Genomic DNA, 27,889 nt, shown 5'->3' on the forward strand with positions numbered 1-27,889 from the left:
TTTTTGTATCTCTCTCTTCCCCAATATATGTATAGGTGCATGTATGCATTTATGTATATTCTGCATATGAGAGAAACATGAAGTATTTACCTTTCCCACTCTGGTTTATCTCACTTAGTATTATAGCTTCCAGTGCTATTTTCCTGCATATGACATAGTTTAGTTCTTTTTGTTGGCAGTTTGCTTGTTTGCTTTGAGACAGGGTTTCTTTGTGTAGTCCCAGCTGTCTTGGAACTCACTCTGTAGACCAGGCTCGCCTGGAACTCAGAGATCTGCCTGCCTCTGCTTCCAAGTTCTGGGATTACAGGTGTGCAGCACCAGCAAACAGCATCACAATTTAATTCTTTATAGCCGAATCAAAGTCCATTGTGTATGTGATTTCCTTTTTCTGCTGATCTGTTGATGGGTATCTGAGGTGTCTCTACTTGACTATTATGTGTAGTGTAGCAGTAAACATGGATGTGCAGGTTTTTCTGTGTTGCATTACTTCTTTGGGGAGAATATATCACATACTTATCAAGTATCTCAGTCTATTTGTGATGGGATGGTAACTTTCCTATGACCTAAGAACTGGACTCAGGATTCCTTGGAGACCACAGGAGTGTCTTTGAGATACTACCACCATCCTTCAGTTTACACTATATGTCTGAGGGTTGAGAGGATACATGATAATCAGAAGTTGTCAACCTGTTGGATGGAGATAGAAAGGGAATGGAATGAGTCAATTTCTTCTAAAAACTACTGATAACCGACTAGAAGAAAAGGCTGCCGTTCTGTTTCCTGGGAGACATCTATAATATGAGAAAATTCTTTCTATATTCTCACACACCTGTGTGTCTTTCAAGTGATGTGCGAACCACATTTTTTGTAATACAACCTTCCTGCCCTTGAAAGTTAGAGTATCAGTCTTGCTGTGGTTTTGATATGGTTTGTACTGCAAGGGCTCCTGTGTTAGGAGCCTGATCCTCAGTGTAGTGATGCTGAGCATTTGTAAGATCTTTAAGAAGTAAACCCAGTGGGAGGTGTTGGGGATACTGACCTGGGAAGGAACCAAGTAGTTCTGAAACCTCAGTTAGTTTTTTGTGAATAGGTTGTTAGAAGCAAACAATCCTGGTTCCTTCTTGTTCTCTGGTTTCCTATCTTGCCATGCAATCTCTCCCTCGCATATATGCATGATGCAATCTATCCACCATGTTATTCCAGGAAGCTAGGAAAGGCCACTGACAGAACTGACATCGGATTCTTGTTTGGACTGACATGCTGTTTAGAATTTCAGCCTCCAAAACTGTGAGCTAAATAAACCTCTTTATTTCCATATAGAATACCCAGCCTCTAATATTTTGTTATGGGAACAGAAATGGATATGTTATAGCAAAGTGTAAATATCTCCCTTTGAAGCAAAGATTAAGTTCGCCAGGGGCTGATCTTAAAATATTCAAGTTACCTAAGCTTTGAAATAGGGTCTTCTGTGTAGACAAGTTGCCTTGAATTTATAATCTTCCTGTTCAGCCTGATGGAGGACTCTCTGGATAGTCCAGGATGACCTCGAATTTGGAAAAACCATTATGTTTCTACTTCCCAAGTTCTGTGATTACAGATATTAACTACCATGCCAGGTTCAAAGTTTCTGCCTTGATATGCAACCCGCTTTTATACAGATGCCCTCCGGTCCACTACTTGTGGGAACCAGCACACAATTAATACTCTGGCTGCTGGCTTATTGGTAGAATAAACTGTTTCCCGAGTCAATAGTTGTGTGCATCCTACCAACATCCTTGAGACTATGGCAGGCTAACTTGTTGCAATTAAAGTTTCATATCTTTTAAAGTTTCAATTAAAGTTGCAAGGTAAAGTTTCATATCCTTTATAGTTTCCAAGAATTTGCTTGAGAGGTGGATGCAATGTTCCTCTTCGGTGCTTCTCTGAGCATAGAATAGGGAACCAGAAAGATTGCGTGTAGAAAGAAGAACTTGAGTGTTGACTTTTCAGACCACCAATGGCCTGGGAACACAGTTGTCTTTGGTCAAAATAATATGACAACAATGAGACTCTGAGCATGCATTTCAAAGCTAAAAGCACGATTTAGAATGGATTTACTTGTTTCTTTTCTGGAAATTCTTACTGTATATGTCCTCAATTAGAATAGCTTAGGTACATCTGAGCTCTGAGTCAGTGGGTTAATCAAAAAACATACAGCTTTCTATTAGAGTGAACAAGACAATTCAAGTCCAAGTAAATTATTTCCAAGTTACTGCCTATGACGTCTTTGTTAATAATCCACCATTCAAAATAATCTCTCAACCTAAAATAGCACTGATGAAAGAAAATAAGTATATTTAAGGGGAAAAAATCCCGTGACAAGTCCCTACTGTAAGAATAAGGAAATAAGTATAATGATTTTAGTGAAACTATGCAAAGTTATATTAAAGGGTATGGATACGGCAGGACAAAGCACTAGGGTATGGAATGCAGTAGGGCATTCAACTGTTCCAATTGTGCTTCAATAGCACTGATTTTCTCTGGGTCCAATGAGTAGGATGGGATGCTGCTTAGGACCACTTCCTGCCAGAGGAGAGTTCTGCCATAGCTGGAGGTTGTGGGTGTTCCACAGATGGCAGGGAACATGTGAGTAGCGAGAGTACAAGAGAATCATCTGGAACCAGCTTACCTCGGTTAGGGGCTCGGTAGTTCGAAAGCCCAAAGAACTCATATGGACCCTTGAGTGAAAGTCGTTGTTTTGAATGCATGTTTCCTATGGTGACCAGAGACTCCAATCTCCTACGGAGAGGACCAACGCCTGGATGCAGTTTCCCCTAATAGCACTGCTCATTAAGCCCTGAAGGGAGAGGAAGGATGGAAGAGCGAACGACTGCAGTGTCCTCAAGTCTTAGACTGTTTACCAAACCAAGCTAAACTGAGGGGAGGAGGAAGAAAAGGCAAATGAAAAGTGGGTGGACCTGGAATCTGGAACCTGCTGAGCATGCTGTCAACAGTCTGGCTGACTGAAGAAAACAAGCATCTCATATTATGCTGCTGAACATAGTCATGTCCCATGGTGACCCCGAAACTTAGTAAAATATACGGATTGGTTCATTTTTGTTGATCAATAGGATTTAAGGAATATGATACTCATTCAGACCCAGAAGAGATGCAAACAAATGTGAAAAATAATTTAATCCAAGGACTGACACTGCTCTTTCACAAATACCATTGTCATCATTCTGCTATTTTCGTCAGTAAAAGGTGACTAGACCATGGCACTTAAAGTTATTTTTGTAGCCTTTCATTATAAAACACTATGTACTCATGTATAGAAAAGCTTGGAAAAGTATTATACAAATCTCATCTGTGGTCCCACAACTCGGAAATAACATCTGTTAATATTCTGTCCATTTTTATTTACTATCCCTTCTTTTGCATGCATATTTTTCTAAAGATATTTCAGGATTATACTGTCTACTAACATTAGTATCTTTCTAACTCAAAAAGTAAGTTTGTAGTAATCTTTATATAATTATTTGAACAAGTTAGTGAATGTAATAAGTAACATACGAAAATATATTTTCTTCAACAGCCCCTCTTTTGTTGCTCACTTGTTCCCATCTTCTACTCTTCCATACAGTGAGAGGATGGAAATTGTTCTCCTTGGAGTCTTGTCATGCTCACCAATTTTATTTGTGTTGAGCTACATTCCTGGAAGTAGGAATAATAAACAAACAAATCTTCTTTTCAAGACTATAACATACTGTACATTGCCCAAGAAGGACGACTTCTATTTTAAATCCTAAGAATAATTATGGAAGCGTCTGTGTCATAGTACTCTCGCTACTATTAAAATAAATTAGCCAAAGTTAAATGCAAAACAGATGGATTCTCTCTCTCTCTCTCTCTCTCTCTCTCTCTCTCTCTCTCTCTCTGTGTGTGTGTGTGTGTGTGTGTGTCCCCACACACATGGTATGAATGTGCATGCACTTACATGTGTGTTTGTGCCTTGCCTTTGCAACTGCTCTTTCCTTTTCTAGCACTAGTTCTTTCTTCCCCAGATTAAACCCAGAGTCTCATGCATGTTAGGTAGTACTTGTTTGGCATACACTTTACTATTGAGTTACATTCCTATCCCCAAAGACTGCCAGGTTTTTTTGTTTGTTTGTTTGTCTAGCTAAGAAACCATATTCTAAATTTTATTTATTTTTTGGTGGACTTCATGTATGTGAGGTTTCTTAATTAGGTTTTATAGCTGTGAATAGATGCCATGACCATGGCAACTCTCACGAAGTTTGAAAACATTTAGCTGGCTTACAGTTCAAAGTTTAGTCCATTATCAAACTTCCTGTTGACATGCAGGAAGACATGACGTTGAAGAGTTCTACAGCTGGATCCAAAGGCAGTAAGAAAAGAGAGTGACACTGGGCCTGGCTTGAGCTTTGAAACCTCAAACCCCATGCTCCATGACACACTTCCTCCTATAAGGCCACATAGTGCCACTCCCTATGGCCTATGGGGACATTTTCATTCAAACCACCACATAGGTAAGCTTTGTGTCACTGAACTACACCCAAGCCCCACATCCTGAACATTTCAAAATCCTTATTCCTTGCTAATACTTGTACAGTACTTGTACATGCATATTTTGATAATACTCATACAGCCCCATTACCTTCTCTTATCTCCTCTCCTTCCTCTGGACCTTTTTGCAACAAAGCTTTCTCCAACTATCATGGGTGTTTGTTTGTTTGTTTTGGAGACCCACTGAGTTTAATTAGAGGGTATTTTTTGTACATAGGTATGGTGTTATTTACAGAAACATGAGTTTCTTAATAAAGCTTATACCATTGAAGAAAAGTGACTCCTTCTGTCCCAGCAGCCCTTACCTGCTAAAGCTTCTCAGCTAAGGGCCAAACCTTATGAGCCCTTCCCCCATCTACACTGACATGTTAATGGGCTGCATCTTGTGCAGGTCTTGTGCAGGTAAGCACACCTGTTGGGACCCCCACACACTCTTCTGCACACATTCTCCCATTCTTGAATGGAGTAGAAGGGTAATATAGATGGTCCCATTTAGGATTGAACACTTCATCATTTCTTAGCACATTGGCCAGTTAAATATCTCTGCAATAACCCTTACCCACAGCAAAAAGAAGCCTTTCTGACCAATATGGGTAGCACCAAAGATCTATGAGTATATAAACATAAATATTTAGAATATGGTTTCATGTATCCATTTAGCAAAGCAACCAGGGACTTCTTACCTTCCTAGTCATAGGTTTTTGATAAGATTTACCGTAGTAAGCATGGATTTCCTCCTCTGGAACAGGCATCAATCCTATCAAAAAGTGGTTAGCAATCTTCACGACTAGCGTGCCACTATTATACCAGTGGGCACATCTTGCCTGGAACGTCAGTATTGCAACACACAGAGTCTACCTCTGGCTAAGGCCTCTGATAATGGTTCTCCCCCAGAAACTTACATAGAACCTTAGCACTGTGAAAGGTAGGCAGATGGGAGGAAGCTTCCAGCTCAATTCCAACATGATATCTGCATGTCCTATGACCAGAATGTGTGGTGTCTTCATCTTACCATCTATTTCTGGTGACAATCAAGAGCAGTGGCAATAAGCTGTTTGGGTGGCCTCTAGGACCTCAGAAACCAGCTCTTAAAGGAGTTGCTAATTCTTATCATAAGGTTTTTATTTAATAATATGTTTTCTGAAAACAGCATTATCCACTTGTGCAGGGTACCTCCATGCAAATGCTCTTGTCTAAATTATAATTTTAAATTAATTTATGAAGCAATGAATTTTCATATGGATTTTCATAAATCTTTTTTTAAAAAAATTTTGGGTACCACTCTCCCCGTTCTCTCCTCCTTCGACATCCCATATCACAGCTTCAAATCACATGTATTCTAAAGACCCCTCCCCCACTCAAGACCTCTTCCCTTCTTCCTCTCATGGCCTCTTTACTGTCAGGTTTTAAAAGCTCATTCTGGTAAGTACCATTTTGGGGAGCCATTCATATTCATATTTAACTTGTCTAGTCTTGCATTTAAGATCTCAGAGACCTCATGTCTTATGAAGTTCAGTTCAACTTCCGAATTTATTTGGGCTATTAGTTTTCTAGGCTAGAAAATAAAAGGCCTTTATGGTAACAAGAGATACTTTAGTTCAAGCTCATTTTTAACCCTTACTAGTTCTGCAATCTGTATTCATACTTCCCTGAGCACTAATGAACTCAGCTATAAAACAGTATTATTCTAATATTAAAGGGCTTGTGCATGTGTGCATGCATGTGTATGTGCATGTATGCATCTGCATGTGTGTGCATGCCTCTCTGTGTGTGTGCATGCATGTGCATCTGTGTGTGTGTGTGTGTGTGTGTGTGAAAACTAAACGAGAGTGAGGAAATCTAGTACATATTAAACATATGCTATTCTATTACTCTACAGTCAAAACACAAGACATCAAATAGAGTCATAGCAGAAATGTGATCCACATGAAAACATAATTATTTTATGGCTTTAACAGTTTCTTCTAATATGTATAGCTTTTCTTTTTATGATGATCGTTATGTTTTCTGCCAATATAGGCTAAAATCATCTTGAGTTAATATATGAAACCCCTTATTCTGTAAACCACTTCCTCTTCTCATTTCCTCTTTAGCCATACTCTCTACATAGTGACTCAACACACTCTTTCTCTTTTCTCCCCCTCCCTCTCTCTCTTCTTCTGCTGTCTCTCCCCCTTCTTCATTCCCTTCTCTCCTTTTTCCTTCCTTGTTCCTTGTCCTCAATCATTCAATGTGCTGTTCAGTTTATTCCTTTATTAACCAGAAATTCTTCTTCATCCTTGGTTCTATGTTACCATACTAATTACTGTTAGAATCTCTGTGTACTTTGGTGGTGTGCTTGCTTTCCATTTAACTGTTTCTTAGGACAGAAAGGTAACTTTCACTTCTGTGTTTCAAACAATTTTTACATCAGCCATGGATGAACTGGATGGAGTATCACAGTGAGTCTTTCAGGAGGTGCCAGTTACAAGCCAGAGTTTCCGTTTTTTATGAAATGTCAATTTGCTTTTATGTAAAAAGAAACATATACAAAACAACACTGCTTTTTTAGAACTGACCCTTACTGAAAGTATTGTGCATCCACCGAAAGTTTAAGATTTGTGTTTGGGATTTGCACATCCAACATGACATCATGGTGGGCTCAATAGCTTTGAGGGAGTCTTTCTTTACAGGGGGTTCTTGATAAATGTGTCCCAGAGGCTTTATTGACTTTACAAATCAAAGAATTCTCTATGTATAATCTCTGATATTCTAGAAACAGAGCTGCACAACTCCGAGTAGACACTGTGCATGTCCTGGTGAGGTTTCTATGGCTGTGATAAACCTCATGGCCAAAAAGCAACTTGGGGGGAAGGGTTTATTTCACGTTGCGGACTTGCCTACAGGCCAGTATGATAGATGCTTTTTCTCAATTGAGGTTCTTAAATGGACCTAACTTGTGTCAAATTACAAGAAACTAATCAGTACACTGACATGCTCAAAAATCCTGTAGTAAATTTTTAAAATATCAAGACGAAGAGGAGATGGAGAATAGAGTGAAGAGCATAAACGTAGACATAGTAATTTTATTGTTCTTGTTGGGGTTCATTGGTATTTGTTATACTATGTCTATAACTAGCATCTTTGTTCTATTGTTTAGACTTATTTGTATTTAAATGATAATATTAAATTCATTTTAAGATAAAACTTAATTATATGTGTGTATATCTGTATCTGTAGGAAAGGTGTGCTTGTGAGTTTAGTGCCTGTAGAGGCCAGAGGTGTCAGATTCCTTAGAGTTGGATTACTGTTGTGAACTTCTCGTCATATATGGGTGCTGGGAACCAAACTCAGTTTCTCTGTAAGAGCAATACATGCTCTTAATCACTGATTCATCTTTCCAGTTCCTTAAACTCACATTTTTTTAAATTTATTTATTTGTTAAAAATTTCCACCTCCTCCCCACCTCCCATTTCCCTCTCACTACCCCCACTCCTCCTCCCTCTCCCTCTCCAGTCCTAAAAGCAGTCAGGGTTCCCTGCCCTATGGGAAGTCCAAGTTCCTCCCCCCTCCATCCAGGTCTAGGAAGGTGAGCATTCAAACAAACCAGGCTCCCACAAAGCCAGTCCATGCAGTAGAATCAAAACCCAGTGCCATTGTCCTTGGCTTCTCAGTCAGCCCTCAATAACAGCCACATTCAGAGAGTCCGTTAAACTCACATTTTTACAACTTACTCTTTTAAATTAAAGTTGAATGACACAGTAGCATTTTTTTTGCTGCATCCACTAAGTTTAACAATTATTAGCCCATTACCAAGTTTAAAAGAATATTTCTATGTAAGGCATGTATTCATTTTTGAAAAAATAATTGAAAGTCATTTGAAATGTAACTGCTAAACACTTAATATTCCACTTGTAAAGACAAGAATTTTTTTTCTTCATCATAAGGTAATCAATACTCCCAATAGAGTTAATGATTTCATAGTAGTTTAATATCCCATCCATTTTAAAATTCACACATAAGACTAAAGAAGTACCACTTGATTCATGTAATAAATGGATAAACTCTGAAAACATCATGCTGAGTGAAAGAAGTTAAATATAAAGGCCATATGGTGTGGTTCTATTTATATGCAATTTCTAGAATAAGAAAACCTATAAAGATAGAGGTCTTGGTGATTGCCAGATATTGAGAGAACAGTGGTGTATAGTAACTATCAAACATCTAGTACAGTAGATTTGCTTTTGGAGTAAATGAAATGCACTGAGATTATGTCATTGTCGTAGCTGCCTATCATTATAAGCATAAAGCAAATCCCTACATTTTCCAACTTCTGTTAAGGGTATGATGCTCAGTGAGTTATCTATGTGAGTTGCTGAAATCTCTGGGCAACTGCCATAAAGAGAGAAGGAAATCAAATGGAGAGTGGTAGGAAATGAGAGACTGAGGGGAAGGTAATCTTTCTTCTGAGTGTAACTAGAGCAGCAGGAAAGTAAGACAGACGTATCAAGCTTTATGTATGAAAGGAGTCAGTGGGAAGAAACACTAGAACTCCCACCAAAGCTGACATGCAACAAAGCATGTCGGAAAAGCACTTTATGAATGCCTAATCCGTCTAGTTTAGACACCATTCAGCCATTGATCTTCCTGTAGCCCTAGCCAACTTCCAACCTCAGAGGTACTTTTCTTCTATTTTAAAAAAAAATTGTCTTTTTCTGCCTCTACTTGCCTATCTGTGGACTAATTCCTTGTGATGAAACACAAGAATATGCAAATATCAATAGACACCCTCTGGACCCCAATCCTTGCCTATAATGGTAGCATTAACTTGACACTGGGACTTTCTAGTTTTCTGGCTAGTTATATTGTAATGGTTTTAAAAGACTTACTGTGTGTGCAATAGAATCTTCAAGTACTTCAGTTCCTCATGTGGAGGGATGAGTAAGACTGGCAAGGCCCCAGTTCTAACAGAAGAGGGATTGTATAGTCCATATGTTCCCTGGTTTCCAATGGACATCCCAGTGTCCCACTGATGCTGAATACAAGGAAACATCACCATGGATAGATATATCGGCTGACCTCTCAGACTAAAGCTTTGATTGAATGGAAAAGTGGACAGCACTGATTGTGAGACCTTTAGGCTGTCCACCTGACAATGAAAAGAACAGGCATTTTATCTGGTTATTGAAGTGGTCTAAAGTCTGCAAGTTTTGTTAGTCACGAGGATGGCATTTTCAAGAAATATCTTCCGTATGGCTTGAGATTTTTCCATGTAAAATACAGATGGGTGGCAGTTTGTCCCTGGAGACATCATGGCACCCTGTATGTGATTGGATTTTGTTTTTACTGTTAGGATAACATAAGGACATGGGGAAGAGGTACATTCCATGCACTGATGACAAAGAATAAGAGAGTTTTTGATTAGTAACAGGTTATGGATTCAGTCCGTGAAGATCAATGGTCTCTTGTCACTGTGAGGGTCTCTCTGTGTTTTCCAACCAAAACTGAAGACCAGTCACTCGAACAAACTGATAATGTTGAGCATGCCAATCAAAAACACAGGCCTCACCTCAAAGAGAATGAGAGATGGTTTATTCTGGGGCCAAAAAGCAGAGATCATTGCCTGGGAACACACATTAAATTGTCCCAGATATGTCCAAGCAAGGTAATACTCTCATAAAATTTTATAGTAACAAAAAAAGAAATTCATAAATCAAAACATTTTTCAAATATATTGGTGAGTAGCAGGTTGCATCCAAGTGAAGAAATGACTGCTGTAGGCCTCAGATGAGATCTGGAGACAGTCCTAGCCTTTGGGTTGACAAAGACTAGAGATCTGTCTACACATTCCAAAGGCTTTATCCTAGTAGTTAGGATATGAAGTCACCAAAGGAGGAGGCAATGAATGGCTACCAAAGGGGTGAAGTAGCCAACAGAATCTGGCTCTGGATCTGCAACATTCCACATCTCCTCTATCACTGAAGCTCCAATCAGTTAAACACCTTTGTAGAATGTTTAGTATAGGCACAGCCTCTTTTCAGGAACTTCAGTTAACAAGAAGTTTTCATTCATAGTGATCCCCAATCTCTATGTTTAAATCAGCTGGGAAAAAAATGTCAGCCCCGGCCCTACATTCTGCTGGAGGGAATTCTCACAAGTATTAAATGTGTCCAAATCTTGCATATGGACTTTTGTTTGCTTTTCTTCACACATTTTAACCAATGATGAGATATTTGCTATTCTTGAAAGACAAAATTGCTGAATACTAGTGAATGGCAAAGCAAATAATTCAAATTGTGGGAACAGTGCATTCTGACAATACAGAAGACAAGGGTCATTGAGAAATATTAGTTACAGGAAAATACACTTTGCAATGTTGTTGCATGTCCTTGTATATTTTTAATTGGTTTAATTTCTGGTTTTTAAATATAAAAACATTCTCCATTTTCATTGAGAAAGAAGCCAAACTGACAGAAAAATGAACATCACAACTCTATTGGCACTAGAAAAGCTTAGCGTTTGGTTTTTCTCTAAAGTTTCTATGGGACACATGCATGTTTTAATCTTAATTTTTGGTAATCTCCCCATTACTTTTTAAATCTAAATGTAAATCTTAACTCTATGACATTATCTGCCACTTTTTGGTATTCATTGGTCACAGAAATAGGTCTTTTCAACATTGCTCAAATTAGCCATCTTTTTAAGTATTTGTGTTTGACTTGCTCTTTCCCTTTTCCAGGTATTCCATGCCTTCTCTTATTCTGATTACGTTTTACTTATTTTGTGAACACAGCCTGTCTCTATCTACCACTCCGAATTAGTTACTTCTTGCTGTGTTCTCACACCCTCTGCACTTGGAAACACAGGGTCCCACAGTGCCTCTTCACTCTGTGCACTCTGACGTGCACTCTGAGGAGCACTGGTTCCTGCAGAGGTGTCCCAGGAGTCTCATGGCTGTGTATGTCAGGCAGGAAGGTAGATGAATGGGAGCGGCTATTGAGTCGGCAGAACTCTTGACCTCCTCCACAGCTCAGGTGTCCTCCCTTCCCTTCCTTCCTTTGGTGTGCGTGTTTTATGTGGTGTGTGTATGTGTTTGTATGGGTGTTCTCACATATCCGTGAGGATGCTCCTGCATATATTTGTACAGATACAAGGATATGTATCTGTGCATTTATATGAGGCCAGAGGACAATTCCCAGTGTCTTCCTCAATCTCTCTCCACATTATATTTCTTTCTACTAGGTTCAAGTCCATGTCTGGTGTGGTTTGGTACTGCCTGTATTGAGTAGGGGTCTCCCTGTTTCAATGAACCTAATCTAGACTATTCCACATAGACACTTCCAGAAGTGTATTTCCAAGGTGACTATAAATTCAAAGTATGATGAAGGATAATTAACACTACAAGCCTTTGGAAAATACCATGTGGAAAGTGCTATTGTAGAAACTTCCTAAAATATATACATATGCAACCATAAAAGAAGTTAAATTAGAGTTATCTTACAAGGAGAAACAACACCCCAACATAGCAATAAAATCAGCACATGAAAACCTAAGTACCAAGAGAAGGCTGCCTCTTTTTGAGTTATTGGTTAGTGGGTGTCTGTAGGCTCTCAAATATTACCAGTTACTGTTATTGTTCTTGGTTACCTTCCACAAATTGACAGTAAGACCCTATTGTTGAAGATAGCTGTTGTTGACAGATAGCTGTCATAGTGCTGGAAGGTACTCTGCATGCTGCTGGAGGAGAAGAGGAATCCTCAATCTACTCAGCTGCAAACCGCAAGATCTACAATAATGACTGGCAAGAAAAGCCCAATGGTGTAATAGTGGCATGGATGTTATGGGATCAATCAACCACTTTAGGCTTGATTTAAGGTCCTTTACACAAGCTGGAACCCAGACATGGCACCATTATCAGGGTCAAGAACCCTGGAGCTAAATAGATCATAGGACACAGGGGGAGAACATACTACTCTTATTCTGCTAAATAAACATAGTATTAAAACAACTCCTGATAAGTTACCGCTATACCCATAGATCAGTGCCTCTTTTAACCCTTATTACAGAAGCTTCTTACTGCAATAGACGGCAGTTAACACAGAAACACAGAACCGGTCAACATGGAGAGAATAAGACAGTTGTGGTGGCTTGAATAAGAATGGCTCCTGTAGGCGCAAATGTTTAAAGACTTGGTCCCCAGTTGGTAGAACTGTTTGGGAAGGTTGAGGAGGTGTGGCCTTGTTGGGAGGTACACAATTGGATATGGACTTTGAGGATTCAAAAACCCAGGCCCAGGTCCAGTGTACTGGCTGGTTTCATGTATGGATTTGACCAAAGCTAGAGTCATCAGAGTGGAAGGAGCCTCAGTTGAGGAAATGCCTCCATGAGGTCCAATTGTAAGGCATTTTTTCAACTAGTGATCATTGTGGGAGGGTCCAGCTTGTGGCTGGTAGTGCCATCTCTGAACTGGTGGTCCTGAGTTCTGTAAGAAAGCAGACTGAACACGCCATGAGAAGCAATCCATTAAACAGTTTCCTTCATGGACTTCACATCAGCTCCTGCCTCTCTAGATTCCAGTTCTGACTTCCTTCAGTGATAAACTATGATCTGGATGTGTAAGCCAAATAAACCTTTCCTCCAAATCTTGCTCTTTGTTCTTTGGTTTTTTTGTTTTGTTTTGTTGTTTTTTCTTTTTTTTTTCCATTAGACTTGTTTATTCAAGTATCCGAAAACACTCTTTCCACTTTCTCCCCTCCTCCCAATACCTTCCTGCTCCCCCCACTCCCTCTCCTCCTCCCTCACCATTCCCAAGAGCAGTCAGGGTTTCCTGCCCTGTGGGAAATCCAAGTTCCTCCCCGCTCCCTCCAGGTCCAGGAAGGTGAACATCCAAACAGGCCAGGATCCCAAAAAGTCAGTCCATGCAGACTAAACAAGACCCAGTGCCATTGTCAATGGCTTCTCAGTCTTCATTTGGACCTTGGGGGCTCAGTTAGCCCCCATGTCAGCCACATTCAGAGAATCCGGTTTGATCACATGCTCGTTCAGTCCCAGTCCAGCTGGCCTTGGTGAGCTCTCATTCAATCAGTCCCCTTGTATCAGTGGGTGAACGCTCCCTTCGCGGTCCTGACTTCCAGTGCTCCAATGTGAGTCTCCGTCTCTATCTCCATCCATCGTCGGATGAAGGCCCCCTCTGATTTTGCTTTCCTTGCTCACGATCTCCCTCCCTCTGTTTCTCATTTGGACCTAGGGAGTTAAGTCCAGTGTTCCAATATGTGTCTCTGTTGTTGTTGTTGTTTTGATGTTGCAAGAGAAACCTAACTAAGACACCCAGGCTTTTCCCTGGCTGCCATGTGCTTGTTGATCATATACAAGCTCTCAGCCCCTATTCTAGCACCATACTTACCTACCTGATGCCATGCTCCCTGTCATGATAGCCATGGACTGACCCTTTGAAATTGTAAGTTCCAATAAATTCTTTCCTCTACAAACTGCCTTGGTCATCGTGCTTTATCATAGCAATTTAAAAGTTACTGAGACAAGAGTGCTCTTCTCTAAGTGGGCCATCTATAAGATAGCCCTCTTTCTTAGGCTCAGGGATCTTCATGGAAGAGGAGTCAGAAAGATTATAAGAGCAAGATAAAGCAGGAGACTATCAGAAAACAGTATGTTCTGAACATAGCAGGGTGATTGCACATATGAATTCACAGTAATTGTGAAAGATGCACAAAAGATATACAAATTCAGGAAAGACAAAGTCACAGCACAGAGGGGAAGAGGTGGGCACGAAGTCCCATCCCTAGCTGAAGAGATATTGGCATTTGAGCACTACCAGGGGAGGAAGAATCGGTTCTCTTTGGGTATGTGACCCTTGTAGGTCCATTATGCTCCAAGGCAGGATCTGTACCCCAAGGGTTTTGGGGCAACACAAATAGAACTCAACAAGTTAGAGACAGACAGACAGACAGAGAGAAGAAAGAAACACTCATTCACACACACACACACACACACACACACACACACACACAGAGAGAGAGAGAGAGAGAGAGAGAGAGAGAAAGAGAGAGCGAGCGAGAGAGAGAGAGCGGGGGTGAGGCATTAAAGTAATTAGGTGGTAAGAATATTGGGATAGATATAGGAGGAATTTGGGGAGGTTGAGACCTTGATTAAAATATATTGTATGAAATTCTCAATTGATTAAATACTATTTTTAAAAGCCTCATCAGACTGACAGTCAAAAATTACCATCAAGCTGGTCTTTCAGAAAACAACAGACACAGGGAAGTCCCTCTCACCCTCTCTTCTAAGGCTTTCTTTGAGGCTCTCATTTCAGAAGCACCTCTTCCCTACAGCGTGGGGGTAAGGGTTCCTTATGTCTGTGAGGATGTAGAGAACAAGCTGAAGTCCTTTTAAGATCCCAGTTCACTATGCTATTTTATACCATTTGTCTTACTATATTTTCCCCCAACTGTTGACTCTACATCAAACCTAAACAAAATATGCAAGTTCCTCTGATTCCTTAGGTGCTTTTCACTCACTAACCCCTCTTCTGTTGTTGGACCGTCATCCATTCATCCATGAACCTAGTAATGGGTGAAAAATATTTCTTTTTCCCTGCAAGAAAATAAATGGGATTCCCATGGAAAGTTTGATTGCATGATGAACAATGCCATGTTGGTTTTTTGTTTGTTTGTTTGGCTGGTTGGTTGATTTGGGGGTTTTTGTTTGTTTTTGGCTTGTTTGTTGTAGAAAAACTTTTTGTGTAGTGAAAGAAAGGGAATGAACTCTGGAGTCAGAAATATGATAGTGGCATTGGAGTACCGCCAGTCATTAGTGGGAGAACCACGGTCTCCCTGAGTGCTTTTACCTATATTCCTATTTGTAGTACTGACTGAATAGTACTTTGACAAGAGGATCACTGTGAAGACCAAATGGAATGCTCTGTGCAATGTATCTGCCTTGCTAGTAAATTTCACCTCTTTACCTCTTAGCATGTTACTTGTGACATTTATGGTGCTTTGTATTCTCCATGACCTCTTAAAGTACACAAGCAAGGCGACAGCACAGAATCTTATTTCATAAGTGAATGATTAGTTTTGATTTTGTTCCAAATTGATTTGGAAGTTTATGGGCTTACTTAATTTAAGTGCGTCTCAAACCAGGCAGATGCCTGAGTTAAGGGGAAGTTTTTATGAGATTGCAGCAATAACACCTTTTCTCACTTGGACTCTTTTTTGCATCCCAGATAGTCATATTTTCTAGTTATCTGAGGTGAAAAACTGTAACTTCTCCACACATGTATTCACTTTATACAGCTATTGATTTCAACTTTTTTTTTGCTTCCTACAGTATTTGCTTAATGGATGTATTTTCCTCAGTTTCATCATTATTATGTTTTGAAAAAAAATAATTTACTGAGCATCTATCCACAGGTGATTCTGATCATTCACTCGGAATTACTCAGGCTCAATAGTGATTTAGTTCCCATAAGAATGCTTAGGAAATAAAAAATTACAACCTTAATTATTGCTTTGTGAAAAAAAGATAAAATATAGATGAGTGCTAGCTGAATACTAGTTTTTTATTCAACAAAGAATGAGATATATAATAGGATCTGGATTTTATTTTTCAGGGCTGGTTTTAGAGTTCCATGTGTTTAAATGTACAGCTGTTGTCTCAAAAGGTACAGAACTTCATTAGCATGAAGATGTATCTCTAGGCAATGCATTTGATCCTGAATGAAGTGAATCATACATACGTATACATGTACACACACACACACACTCACTCTCACACATACATAATGAAATTTTATGTTGGAATGAAGAAGTAAATCAATACCATAAATTTCTTGAAAGTAAATGTATGAACCAATATAAATTGTAAAAAAGCCCTTTTAAATCTTATGGGAGCTCACTGGAAGGTCTGGTTTAGTTGGAATATTCATTAACACACCGTGTGACTCATGCATAAGTGAAATTTTTTTTCTTTTTGTTTATTCTCATCTTTCACATCATGCATCTCCATCCCATTCATTTCCACGTCCCTTTGTATGTACCTACACCTTCGAGATCAGCTCTACTGTGTTGCCCAGATGTGGTGCACCTGACGAGGGGCAGGGTCAGCTCTTCCTCTTATGGCCTCAGGGTCAGACCTCCCACCTGCCCCAGGCATTGATGGGCAGAGGAGGAGGGCATCTTTCCCCCACCCTTGTCTCTACATGACAGATGGGTAGAGGGGACAGCCTCCCATTCTCACAACCTCAGAGCTGGCTCACCCACACCTCCGCCAATGGGACTGACTCTATTGTGCTGCCCAAGTGAGCTGCAGGACATACTCTCCTAAGTGTTGCAACTGGTGAGGACAGGGGTAGCTCTTCTGCTCTTCAAGTGGAGTCTTGAAGAGCTCGTGGGAATCGGTGAGTTGAAGAAGTACTGAAATCACCTCAAGTAGAGAAGCTATCCTCTGCCAGTTGATTTATGTGATCGCCTTACAATATTGAAAACAGATGTTAGGAAGGCTGATTGTTGCTCATCATGAAAATGTAAAGACAATAAAAAGAGTAAGGAACATCTTCCTTAACACTCCCCTTACTTCTGGAGTAGGTTGACCAGCAAACCAGACTGCTCAGATTTCTAGGTTGCTACTGAAATGCTTCTAAGGCTGCTGTCTGTCCCGAAGAACATTTTACTAAGCCATTTCCTTTCCTGGCATTATCTAAAGAAATTCAAAAACTGGGTCCTTACACCAAAGACCTTCTAAAAGCTGCCAGAGAGGGACACTAGCCTCATACCAGTTCCTTACTGTTTTCCATAACTTGTCATATATTAATCTCATATTTATTTCATGTGTGTTTACCTTACCTTTCAACTAATATGAAAGTCTATTTAGTATTTTATGAATAGTACATTAGTTCCTTTTCTTATCTCTGTGGTGATACATCTCAGAGAAATGTCAGGGAGAAAGGTCTATTTTGTTTCATAGCTTTAAATGGTACAGTCATCATCACAGTAGGTATACAGATTAAGGCCTTTCCCTTTACCTTAGTGGGAACATAGGTAAACATCATTGACACCACAGTGGATCAGCAAACAGGGAGTTCAGGCCGCAAGGTGGGCAGAATGAGATCCTAAAAGGGTCACCCTCTGTGACTCCCCTCTGCAGTAATGCCTTCCACTGTGAGGGGCCTATGATTTCCCAAAATAGTAGCGAGAGCTTAGGGACCGAGAGCTCTCACATGGGGTCCTATGTGCCATTTAACATGCAAGTCCTAGCAGATGAGTAAATGCAAGCAAAAAGGTGTGGTGAACTGGTTCATGTAATGGTTTTAAATGACAGAGATTCAAATGGATCTGATTGCCTGGTCTGCATTGCTGTTTCCTACCATATACCTTCACTATGTGTGCTGGACTCTATTAAACCTGAGAATTGAGAGGAGAAAGGACCAAATCCATGATTGTCCAGCTGTAGTAAACTAAATTTTGGGGTGTACGCAGGACTGGCCGGCCAGTTATCTCTCCCTAAGTCGGTATTCATAGGAGAGATAAGGTATCCATAGGGACAAGAGAGGCAGCTGTTACACATTGTTAGAAAAACACAACGGAAGGTAAGGAACAAGGTAGAGATATCCGTCATGTGGAAGGGGTTGCAAGATTAGTGGAGGTTGGAAAGCATGTTTTACAGTTTACAACAGATCTAACAAACAGGAACTTGATTACAATAGAAACTTTTAACTCCCAAGGATTTAGCACAGGACAAACAGCAACATAGTCTTTAACTATTGCAAGGATTTAATATGGATCAGCGGGAACTTACTCTTTAACTAGGCAAGGATTTAACACCGTACAAACAGGAACTTGTTCTTTAACTACAAATAGAAACTTTAACCTGCACAGGACAAACAGGAACTTAACAGTCTGAACTGCAAACAGAACCCTTAACTTACAAGGTATATTGTTCCTGTTTTGGTCTCACACCTATATTCTTACTTGGATTTAGTAAAAAAAAAAAAAAAGTTTTATAGGTAAACATGATGTATTCTTTTATAATCACTGCCTGCCATATCTTGCATATGGTGGACATGCAGTGAACTGTTTGAGCGGATGAGTGGAAGGGAGCTATCTCACAGTCATTAGCCAACGTTTCCATTTCGGAGAAAGAGTTATAGCAGCTCCTTTAGTCTCATATTCGTTTCCTCGTTGAATTCTTCCGTGCTTCCTTTTCCTTTTAATCACTTAAGCCTTGGATTTCTTCCTGCCAATATTCCTTCCTGAACAAGAAGATTTATCATATATCAGAGACACAGATGCGTCTGGCAACTTGAAAATGGTAAGAAAGCAAAATGCAAATAATGATGACTTCTATTTGGTAGGCTTGGAACTAAGGATAATAGGAAAATACAGTTTTTTTCTTACTTCCCATTGTTTGGATACATTTCAGGTGCTATTAATTCTGTCTCTCCACTAGTAAGGTGAAGAGATTCTACTTTGTATGTTTTAGCATGTAAATAGCAAATCCACTGAGTTTAGTCACTACAGGTTATTACCAAATTATTAAATATACTCTTGACTTGGAGAGTGGCTTAAGAAACGCTGAATGAATGATAACAAATCCCATATCTAGATTTCCATGTTTCTATTTATGTTCTTAGCCATAAAATAAATATGCTGATATAATTTATAGAATATTGAACAGAACTTCCTAACAAATGCTGACATAGTGTCCATTTACAGCAGGACATTCTGTGGGAGGCAACATATAGTCCATGATTGCTTTTATCCATCATGGTTATGATTTGATTTCTGCCTTGGGGTTTCTGATTAAAAAAAGCAACAACAATGGAACCAAAAGCCATCCTACTATCATGGAAATATTATAATTATGCAAAGAGGGCATTAGTGTCAGGTCCAAAGACAACTCCAAATCCCCAGACTCCAACAGGCAGTCCTGAATTAGGAAGATTTCTGGTGATAAGATAAAAGCCAGCATTCCTCAGGAATTGGTGAAGCTGGTTCCCCACTACCAAAAGAAGTCATTTCCCATATTGCAGGCAGATGTGTTGTCTGTCAGCATTCTGGGAGCCCATGCTGGGCTCCTGGCTCCTTAGTGTCACAAGTACACATTCTACATTTCAAAGTCCACGCCCTTGGAGAGCTGTGCTTCCCCTTTCTTGTCTCGCTCTCCCTCTAGGTTCCTCTCTGTCTGCTCTGCTCCTGTTTTTCTCCAGGCCAGTTCCAGTTCACTGGACATGTTCCGTCTACTTTCTCCTTTTGCTTTGGTCTCTTTCAGATACCTCTGACTGGTTTCTCTCTCACGTCTACAATAAAATCCTTTCTCTTAACCATACCATGGAGCGTCATGTGTCATGGAGTCAGTTTAAACAATCAGGTTTTAGAACAAAAGTGAATCTTTTAAGAAAAAATAACTTATTTATTGTTAAACTTTCTGCCAACTTTTATTTTGAAGTTTTGAACTGATAGAAAGATTAAAAATAGACAGTAAATTATAATTTCTTAGATAAATGAATGAACATTTTACTATGTATGTTTTTGTTCCCTTTGTAACTAATACTTTTTTTTTAGTTTAAAGATGATAACAAATAAAAACTTCACTTTTTTATTATTTTAGTCACAACTAGATGTAAACGCTCTATGAGAGCAGGAACTAGACCCATCCTGTCTGTTGCTGTATCTCCAGCACCTACCATGTTTGGCTTAGAATAGAAGCCCAATACATAGCGACTAGTAAACTGAGTTGTTCTTTGTACAGTTTCTTCCTGGTAACTACACAAGTCAAAGTTTGAAAGAAGTTAATTATACTTGATATTTACATTAGTAGATAAATGAGAATCATCTTGAGTATAAACAGACCTATTAACTTTGTCAAGTTCTTTAGAGGAAGAGGGAATAGATGGTCTATTTGTGCCAAGTGCTCATTGCTTAGTTGTTCTGAGAAGTCCATACATTCTGCCGTTTCTCCTTGTAACTCACTCTTAACTGCTGGAAGAATATTTCCATAGGTTTCTGTGAGCAAAAATAATGAAGGTTCCTTTTCCTGAACCAATTTTTTACAACAATTTTGATACTAAACAGAAGACCGTATTTACCTCTGACTATGAAACTCTAGAGTAGGTCTCCTTGTTGTCTATACAATGAAAGCTGTGCTTCTCTCTGGAACACAATTTTGACAAATTCTTTTTTGAAGCCCAGTCTTTTCTAATAGACTTCTAAGCTGCTCTAAACATAGGACTTCTCAGCTCAAGACTGTTGTATGAGCAGCATCAAAGTAAGCTGCTCCATGTAACTCCTCTAGGATTCTAGGGAACAGTGGAATTGACATGCACAAACAGTTCCGAATGCTGTGTGTGTCGTGGGCAATAAAAGTTTCGTCTCTTACCCAGGAATTGCATGTCGTTTTTCAGTATCCAAGACATTATAACAAGCTAAATCGTCAGTGTGCAAACCTAGGTAAGGTATCCAAGTTTTTCAAGGTTTCTTTTGAGTGTTCTCAGGCTTATCTGTTCTCAGGACCTCCGATGTGGGTCACTGCTGGATGACCTTTGTGAGACCAGGTGGAAGCTGAAGAAAAAGACAGTACTAGCCTGGGGGCAAATAAGAGATATTATCAGGGGCTCAGTGCTAATCTGCTATGATCAGCTACCCACGCCAAGTTCATAGCAACCAGCTATGAATAAATGGATCGACATCAGGAATCAGGATGGCTCATATCCCAGAAACAGATGTGTAGACAGTAACCCTTGACTTCTTCCCTCTACTGAGTGGCTTCTCATACAGACCAACTTTCTTCTTTCTTTTAAGATTGACCTTTAGGTCATCCTGGGCACTTTTATTAAGGTACCAAGTTTTTGGGTTCCTCTAGCCCCATGGTGGGCTACCAGCCTCTTTAAAAATCAAGGTTTAAGAAAAGGGAACCTCTTTGCCTTGTGGGGAGGATTAGCTGAGCGCAGACACTCATTTTTTTATTGTCTTGGTTCTTTCTTTCTTTCTTTCTTTCTTTCTTTCTTTCTTTCTTTCTTTCTTTAAAATTTCCACTTCCTCCCATCCTCCCATTTCCCTCCCCCTCCCCCTGCCCCCCCTCCCCCTCGCTCTCCAGTCCTAAGAGATGTCAAGGTGCCCTGCCTTGTGGGAAGTCCAAGACCCCCCCCCCATCCTAGGAAGGTATGCATCCAAACAGACTAGGCTCCCAAAAAGCCAGTACATCCAGTAGAATCAAAATCCAGTGTCATTATCATTGGTTTCTTAGTCCGCCCTCATTGTCAGCCACATTAAGAGAGTCCGGTTTGATCACATGCTCGTTCAGACCCAGTCCAACAGGCCTTGGTGAGCTCCCACTAGATAGTTCCACAGTCTCCGTGGGTGGACGCACCCCTCACGGTCCTGCCTTCCTTTCTTATATTCTCCCTCCTTCTGCTCTTCATTTGGGCTTTGGAAGCTCAATCCAGTGCTCCAGTGTGGGTCTCTGTCTCTATCTCCATCCATCGCCAGATGAAGGTTCTATGGTGATATGCAAGATATTCATCAGTGTGTCTATGGGAGAAGGCCAGTTCAGGCACCCTCTCCTCTGCTGCCCACGGACCTAGTTGGGTAAATCCCCTTGGACACATGGGAACCCCTCTAGAAGTATAGAGCTACAGGGAAATCCAAGAGAAGCAGGCAGAATGAGATAGAGTTGCATTTGGAGATATATTATGTTTCAAGTACAGCTTGTTAATGGGTGGACTACCTGACTTGAAGCACAAGAAAGCAAGAAAAAGTTTAGTTTGGTGGAAAAGAGACAAGGGAAAAACAAATATTGGTTGAGATATTATTCAGTCATAGAATAGGGAGGAGAACTCATGAAGAACAAAGCACCAAGTAGTGGCAGACCAGCCTATTTGAACAAAGCAAAGTAGATGTGAAGCAGCTACTAATAACTCCTAAATTATAATCTAGTTTGTTATGGGATTGGGTAAGACTATGTATGCCTGGTAATGACTATGGCTTTAACAGCAATTAGAGCCAAGAATGATAATATTTAGGTTGCCCGTTTGGCTGGAGGATACAAGTGCCCTGACTTGTAGGGTTCCACCAGACAGTGGCATTTTAAAAGCTCATGAGTCAATCTGAAGAAGAATATAATCAAGAATGAGGCTAAAAGCTAAATTTAGAAATTCAGAAATGTTCAAATGCATTATACAACTGAAGCGCCAGAAAGCACCAGAAAATCTTGGGTAGAGTCAGGAATAAGTTCTTCCCTCCCTCCCTCCCTCCCTCCTTCCCTTCCTCCCTCCCTCCTTCCCTTCCTCCCTCCCTTCTTCCCTTCCTATGTCCCTCCCTCCCTCTCATTCTTTTCCCTTCCATATTATTTGGAGGCTATATTAGAGAGTCTTCTCCGCTCTTGTAATTTAACCCTATTGGTAAATAAATAGTAACCTTTGAAAATTTCACAGTTATTTTGCTGGGAGAGCCATAGAAGCATCTTATAAAAGCAATGTGTGCGCAAGCGCGCGCGTGCGCGCGCGCGCGCGCGCGCGCGCACACACACACACACACACACACACACACACACCTATCAGTGTCTTAAATAAACATATAGCTCTCTGCTGTGGTAGACCAGCTCCAATCATGAAGCAACTCTTGGTCTTAAACTCATCTTCTGCCTTGGCTTCCAGAGTGCTAGGATTACAGGTGTGTGCTACCACACCTAGCTATGGGTGGTTCCCTTAATCATCTTTCAGCCCTTCCCTAGGCAAGCTTAGCTTCACTAGAATTCCTGTATTGTTACTTGGAAACAGAGTTCAAGCTTTCTGGGTGAAGGAAGGCGAAATTACTCTGTCTTGCACATAGGCCTATATTCTGAGAGTCTAGCAGTCCTCCCAAAAGAGCTCAGTTTCCACTGGCATCACAAACCCGCATACTCTGGCAAATCCGTGGTAATTCTCCACCTAAGTCCTTATTTTAGTAGAAGGCTGTGCATATAAGCTCATTCCTCTTCAGGCCAACAGCAGATTCTGGGTCATGCTTACAACAAGCTATGTGCATCTCTTGGGGAGACATGGTTTTAGTTTCTATTCTCCTTCCAATGATTTATGTTTGACATTTTTATTTCTGTTTTAAAGATGTCCCCCAAATGAAATATGCTTCTTAATACCTCACAGATAGTATCAATAGTGATAAATTGTTGCTAGGAGTGTGTGAGTGTCTGTGAATGCCCAGAAAGGTAATTACAGAGAAGGGGCCATAGCGCTGTATTAGCCAGATGACTTGTCTGGTTCTGGTGCTGAAATGCCTTGCAACCCTTAGGTAAAATCTGAGACATGAAATTTGGGCAGCATCTAAAAATAATGAGGGACCAGAATGATATCCAACATTAAATGTTATCTGAGTTGCTATTTGCCTAGCTTTTGGTGGAAAGAGGTATTTTATTTTCTTTCTGAAATACATTTTTTTTCATGAGAATGGTTACCATGGTACTAGAATTTGATAAAAAAAATGACAAGTACATGAGGAAAGTGACAAAATGTCATTTAAGGCTATTTTTGATAATACCCCAATACCAGAAAAGCTCTCAGGCCTTTTCTCTGCCTTACACTTAAGGGCTGTAGTTATATGTTGAATATTTGACTCTACAATTCAGCATATTTTCAACACGAAAATAAGTTATATATGTTTTGAAAGATAATTACCTTAAATATTTTAGCTTTGATCCAGATAGAGTATTAGTAATTTCCAGCGGCAGTTGGCACAATATAGGAAGATTTTACATCCAAAAAAGCAAGCCAAAACCGGTGATAAAGCAACAGCAGAGCGACTGCCATTTGTGCAGGAGAAGAGAATGGGGAAGCAGATGAGGGTGGAGAGAGATCTGGACGATGTTCACAAGCTTTCAACAAAGGGTGGCGCCTGATACACTTACATTGCAAAAGGCGCGTGGCTATTCTGTCCAGTTGGCAATTCCCAGTTAATTGGACTTTGTATCTGTTCCAGCTTCTCTGCAGACACCCTTCTTGCTTGGCAAGCTGTTGCAAACTTCTGCTGAGTACATGCCTTCCTTCCAAAACTTTTTTTTTTTCTAAAGAAAAACATCCAGGTTTATTAAAAGAATACACAGCCATTGGTCCAAACTTATTTGGCCGCCTTTAAAATCGTTTTACAATAATGTTCACTAGTTAGCAAACTCCTAAGAGGGGGAGATACAATTTCTTCTGTAACTTAATGTTATTTACGAGTCAGTTATGGTAGTACAATCCCTATAATTCTAGCACTCAGGAGACAGCAGCAGGATAAGTTTGGATGGCCTATAAGTTTGAGGCCATCCTGGTCTGCATAGTGCATTTTAGACCAGCCAGTGGTATATAGTGAGACCTTGTCTCAAAAATCCTAAGTAAATAAAATATTTATTATACTGACCTAGTTTTCATGTATTTGTGTATATGTTTCCGTGTGTGTGTGTGTGTGTGTGTGTGTGTGTGTGTGTGTGTGTGTGTAACTCTGAGATTCACCTGCCTCTGCCTCCCAAGTGCTGGGACTAAAGAGGTGTGCTGTGCACTGCCACCTAGCTTTGAAAGCACTTAAAATGGTTAGTGTTTGTTTTCTTTTTTGTTTTCCTCACTAGAGGAGAGCTGATTTTATTGGCTATCAAAGTTACTTGCTCCCATAGAAACCAAAGTACCCAGTGAGATAAGGTTTCTTTCCTTCTCTGTCCTTAAGGAAATTGATTGATTGCCCTCGATGGAGGACATCCGGCTCCTAGATGCTCAAGAGTATTGATTTCAATACTCTGTAAGTAGGAAATTCTAGATGAATTAATGTTTTCAGTGGAGCAATTTCTATTTCCTTTAATGAAACCATATACATGAACCTCTATCACGCTAAGTGTTATAAAAGAAAGCAAGAGAATTTCAGGGCTCTTGATGATTTGATGTGGTTGAGGATTTCTATCATATGGATACTACATTATTCAGCTGTTTCCAGATAAATCTCTTCTAGCTAGTACTCACAGATAATTCAATTCAATACATGTGGGGAATGAATTTGAACACTTTATACTACTATACACATGCTCTTTCAGATACATTAATTGATGAGTCCAAAAACTAAATATTGAATATACTGTTTCCTCAAACTGTTCATCTCCTGAATAAGGCTTATTATAGTAGCTGGCAACAATGAACTACTTGCTCCATAATCTGAAGCTTGCAACCTTCAAGTTTTATAAAAACCTCATAAAGGTATTGCTTATGTAATTTTGTTCTTAAGCCATCCTGTCTTGAGGCCAGAGCGACAGTGCAGGGGCCGAACAGATATTTCCGGCTGCTTGGGTGCGGCGACGTGGAAACCTGCAGAGCGACTGGTTTTGTCTGTTGGTCCCGAGGCTTGTGTCTGCCTGTCTCTGGAAGGGTGAGTCTGAGTCAGCCAGGGTGTCACTTTCTGCTGCAGAATGGCTCTGAGAAGCATAATCCGACTATAGGATAAAAAACACATCAGAGAAAACGCCAACAAAAACCTCTTGGGGATTAGGGTGTGCAAATGCACCATTCAGACCCAGTGAATGCTCGCTCCAGTTTGTGAGGGACACTCAATGACATGGAGATTCACTTAGTACTGTTGAGCCTGAGATTGGATCTTGAGGAACTTATTTTTCTATTTTTTAAGAAGTAGAAAACACCGAGAACTGAAAGCGTAAGCTCATTTACTGAGGTGGACACTTATCACTGAATCTCAGCCCTTTATCTCATTTCCCTGGTCTTGACATCCCAGGCTCCATGTTTCACTCTAAGTATGCTTTTTCTTTTCAAAATTTCTTTGTTGAAAATAATTCTTTGACAATTTCATACATGTATATAATGCACTTCGGTCATACTCAGCCCTTTTCCCTCTTTTATCCTCCCCCGAGTCCATCAAGTCCTCTCCTCCTGACTCCTACCCAGCCCCCATCCCACTTTCGCTTCTTACCGTTTCTGCTTTGTGACCCGTTGCTGTGCCTGCCTGCCCCAGCGCTCCCGGCCATAGCGATCTCTGACTAACCTTCTGAAACTATAAGCAAGCCCCCCCCCCCCCACCCCAGTTAAAGCCTTCCTTTTACAAGTTTCCTTGGTCATGGCCTTTCTTCACAGCAATAGGGCAATACCAAAGACAAGCAGGTACAACACTAGTGATTGTAACCTTTCAGCTGTGGGTATTTGGTCAGGACCCTAGTACCTGTCAGGAACTCCTTCCTACAGAGACTGCTTCAGTTCCATTCAGCAACCCACTTGATTAAGGACAGACTTAACTGCATCTTACATGTCCTGAAATGTCACATTTTTGTCATACTGTGGCCCAGATTCTTATGGGGAGGGATTCTTTGATCAATGGATTGTGTAGATGTCTATTTTTTCTATTCAAACATTTGGGCCTTTCCTAGTTACTTCTATTACTGAGTTCTTGCCTAATTTCCAAAGATTAATGGTCTTAATGGGTTGAAATTCATTGGTCTTGATTTATGATCTAATACTTTATCAATTTTGGCAAGTGGCTTTTTTGTACATGAAAATAAATGCTATAGTATTACATATAGCACTTAATTGAGAGTAATTAATCTTGCTAAAAATCTAAAAATTTTGATTTTTCTTTTGTTACTTCTTTACTGAAATGTGTTCATATCTTTACATTTAAATGAGATGATCTATTTAATTGAATTTTTTCTTTTTTCCTTCACTTAAAAGAAAAAAAGCAATTTAAACTTTTAAATATAAATTAGTGCCTTAAAGTTTTGGAATATATATTTTACCAATATGCTGTTTTTAAACATTTCTGTGCCCTCATGTTTGTAATAGGTCTTTTGTAAGCAATATTGACTATTGTTTTTCAATTCTTATGATTTTTATAACTGGAGAACTGGAGAAAATGTTAGTATGCAGTATTATTTCATTTGTCTTTTAATAAATGAAGCTTGCCTGAAGTTCAGAGAGAAAAACAGCTGCACTACTCAGCCTTACAGACCAGGCAGTGGTGACACACACCTTTAATCCCAGTGGCCACACTAGTTTGCCGGAGAAACCAGGGGGTAGTGGAAGAGAGGAATATAAAACAGGAGGAGTCAGCTCGTACTTACAGTCTCATTCTGAGATTCTTGGAGGCAGGATTACCATTTCGAGCTGAGGTAGAAGTAAGAGCCAGAGGCTGGCTGTTTTGCTTTTCTGACCTTCAGATTGAACCCCAATTTCTGTCTTTGGATTTCTATTAATTGTACTACATTTGTATTAAAATCTTGTTGACAGAGGTTTCTGTCCTGACCTGTCCCGCGGCCATTTAGTCAAAAAGAAATACACAGAGGTCTATGTTAATTATAAACTGATTGGCCTATT

At 40.0% G+C, this 27,889-nt stretch overlaps 2 long non-coding RNA genes across 4 annotated transcripts in view; one reads left to right on the top strand and one right to left on the bottom strand.

The window, feature by feature from the left end:
* LOC146892170 (uncharacterized) overlaps nucleotides 1-27,889 on the top strand; it is a 90,578-nt gene that overhangs the window by 11,013 nt on the left and 51,676 nt on the right. The window lies entirely within an intron of this gene.
* LOC146892171 (uncharacterized) lies at nucleotides 18,310-24,688 on the bottom strand. Its single transcript, XR_015004753.2, has 3 exons — nucleotides 24,227-24,688; nucleotides 20,938-21,142; nucleotides 18,310-18,811 (listed from the first exon to the last, which is right to left on the bottom strand). It is a non-coding gene; the product is annotated as an uncharacterized LOC146892171 (long non-coding RNA).

This window comes from Myodes glareolus, chromosome 12 (genome assembly GCF_982192425.1).
Source record: "Myodes glareolus chromosome 12, mMyoGla1.1, whole genome shotgun sequence".
NCBI lineage: Eukaryota > Metazoa > Chordata > Mammalia > Rodentia > Cricetidae > Myodes > Myodes glareolus.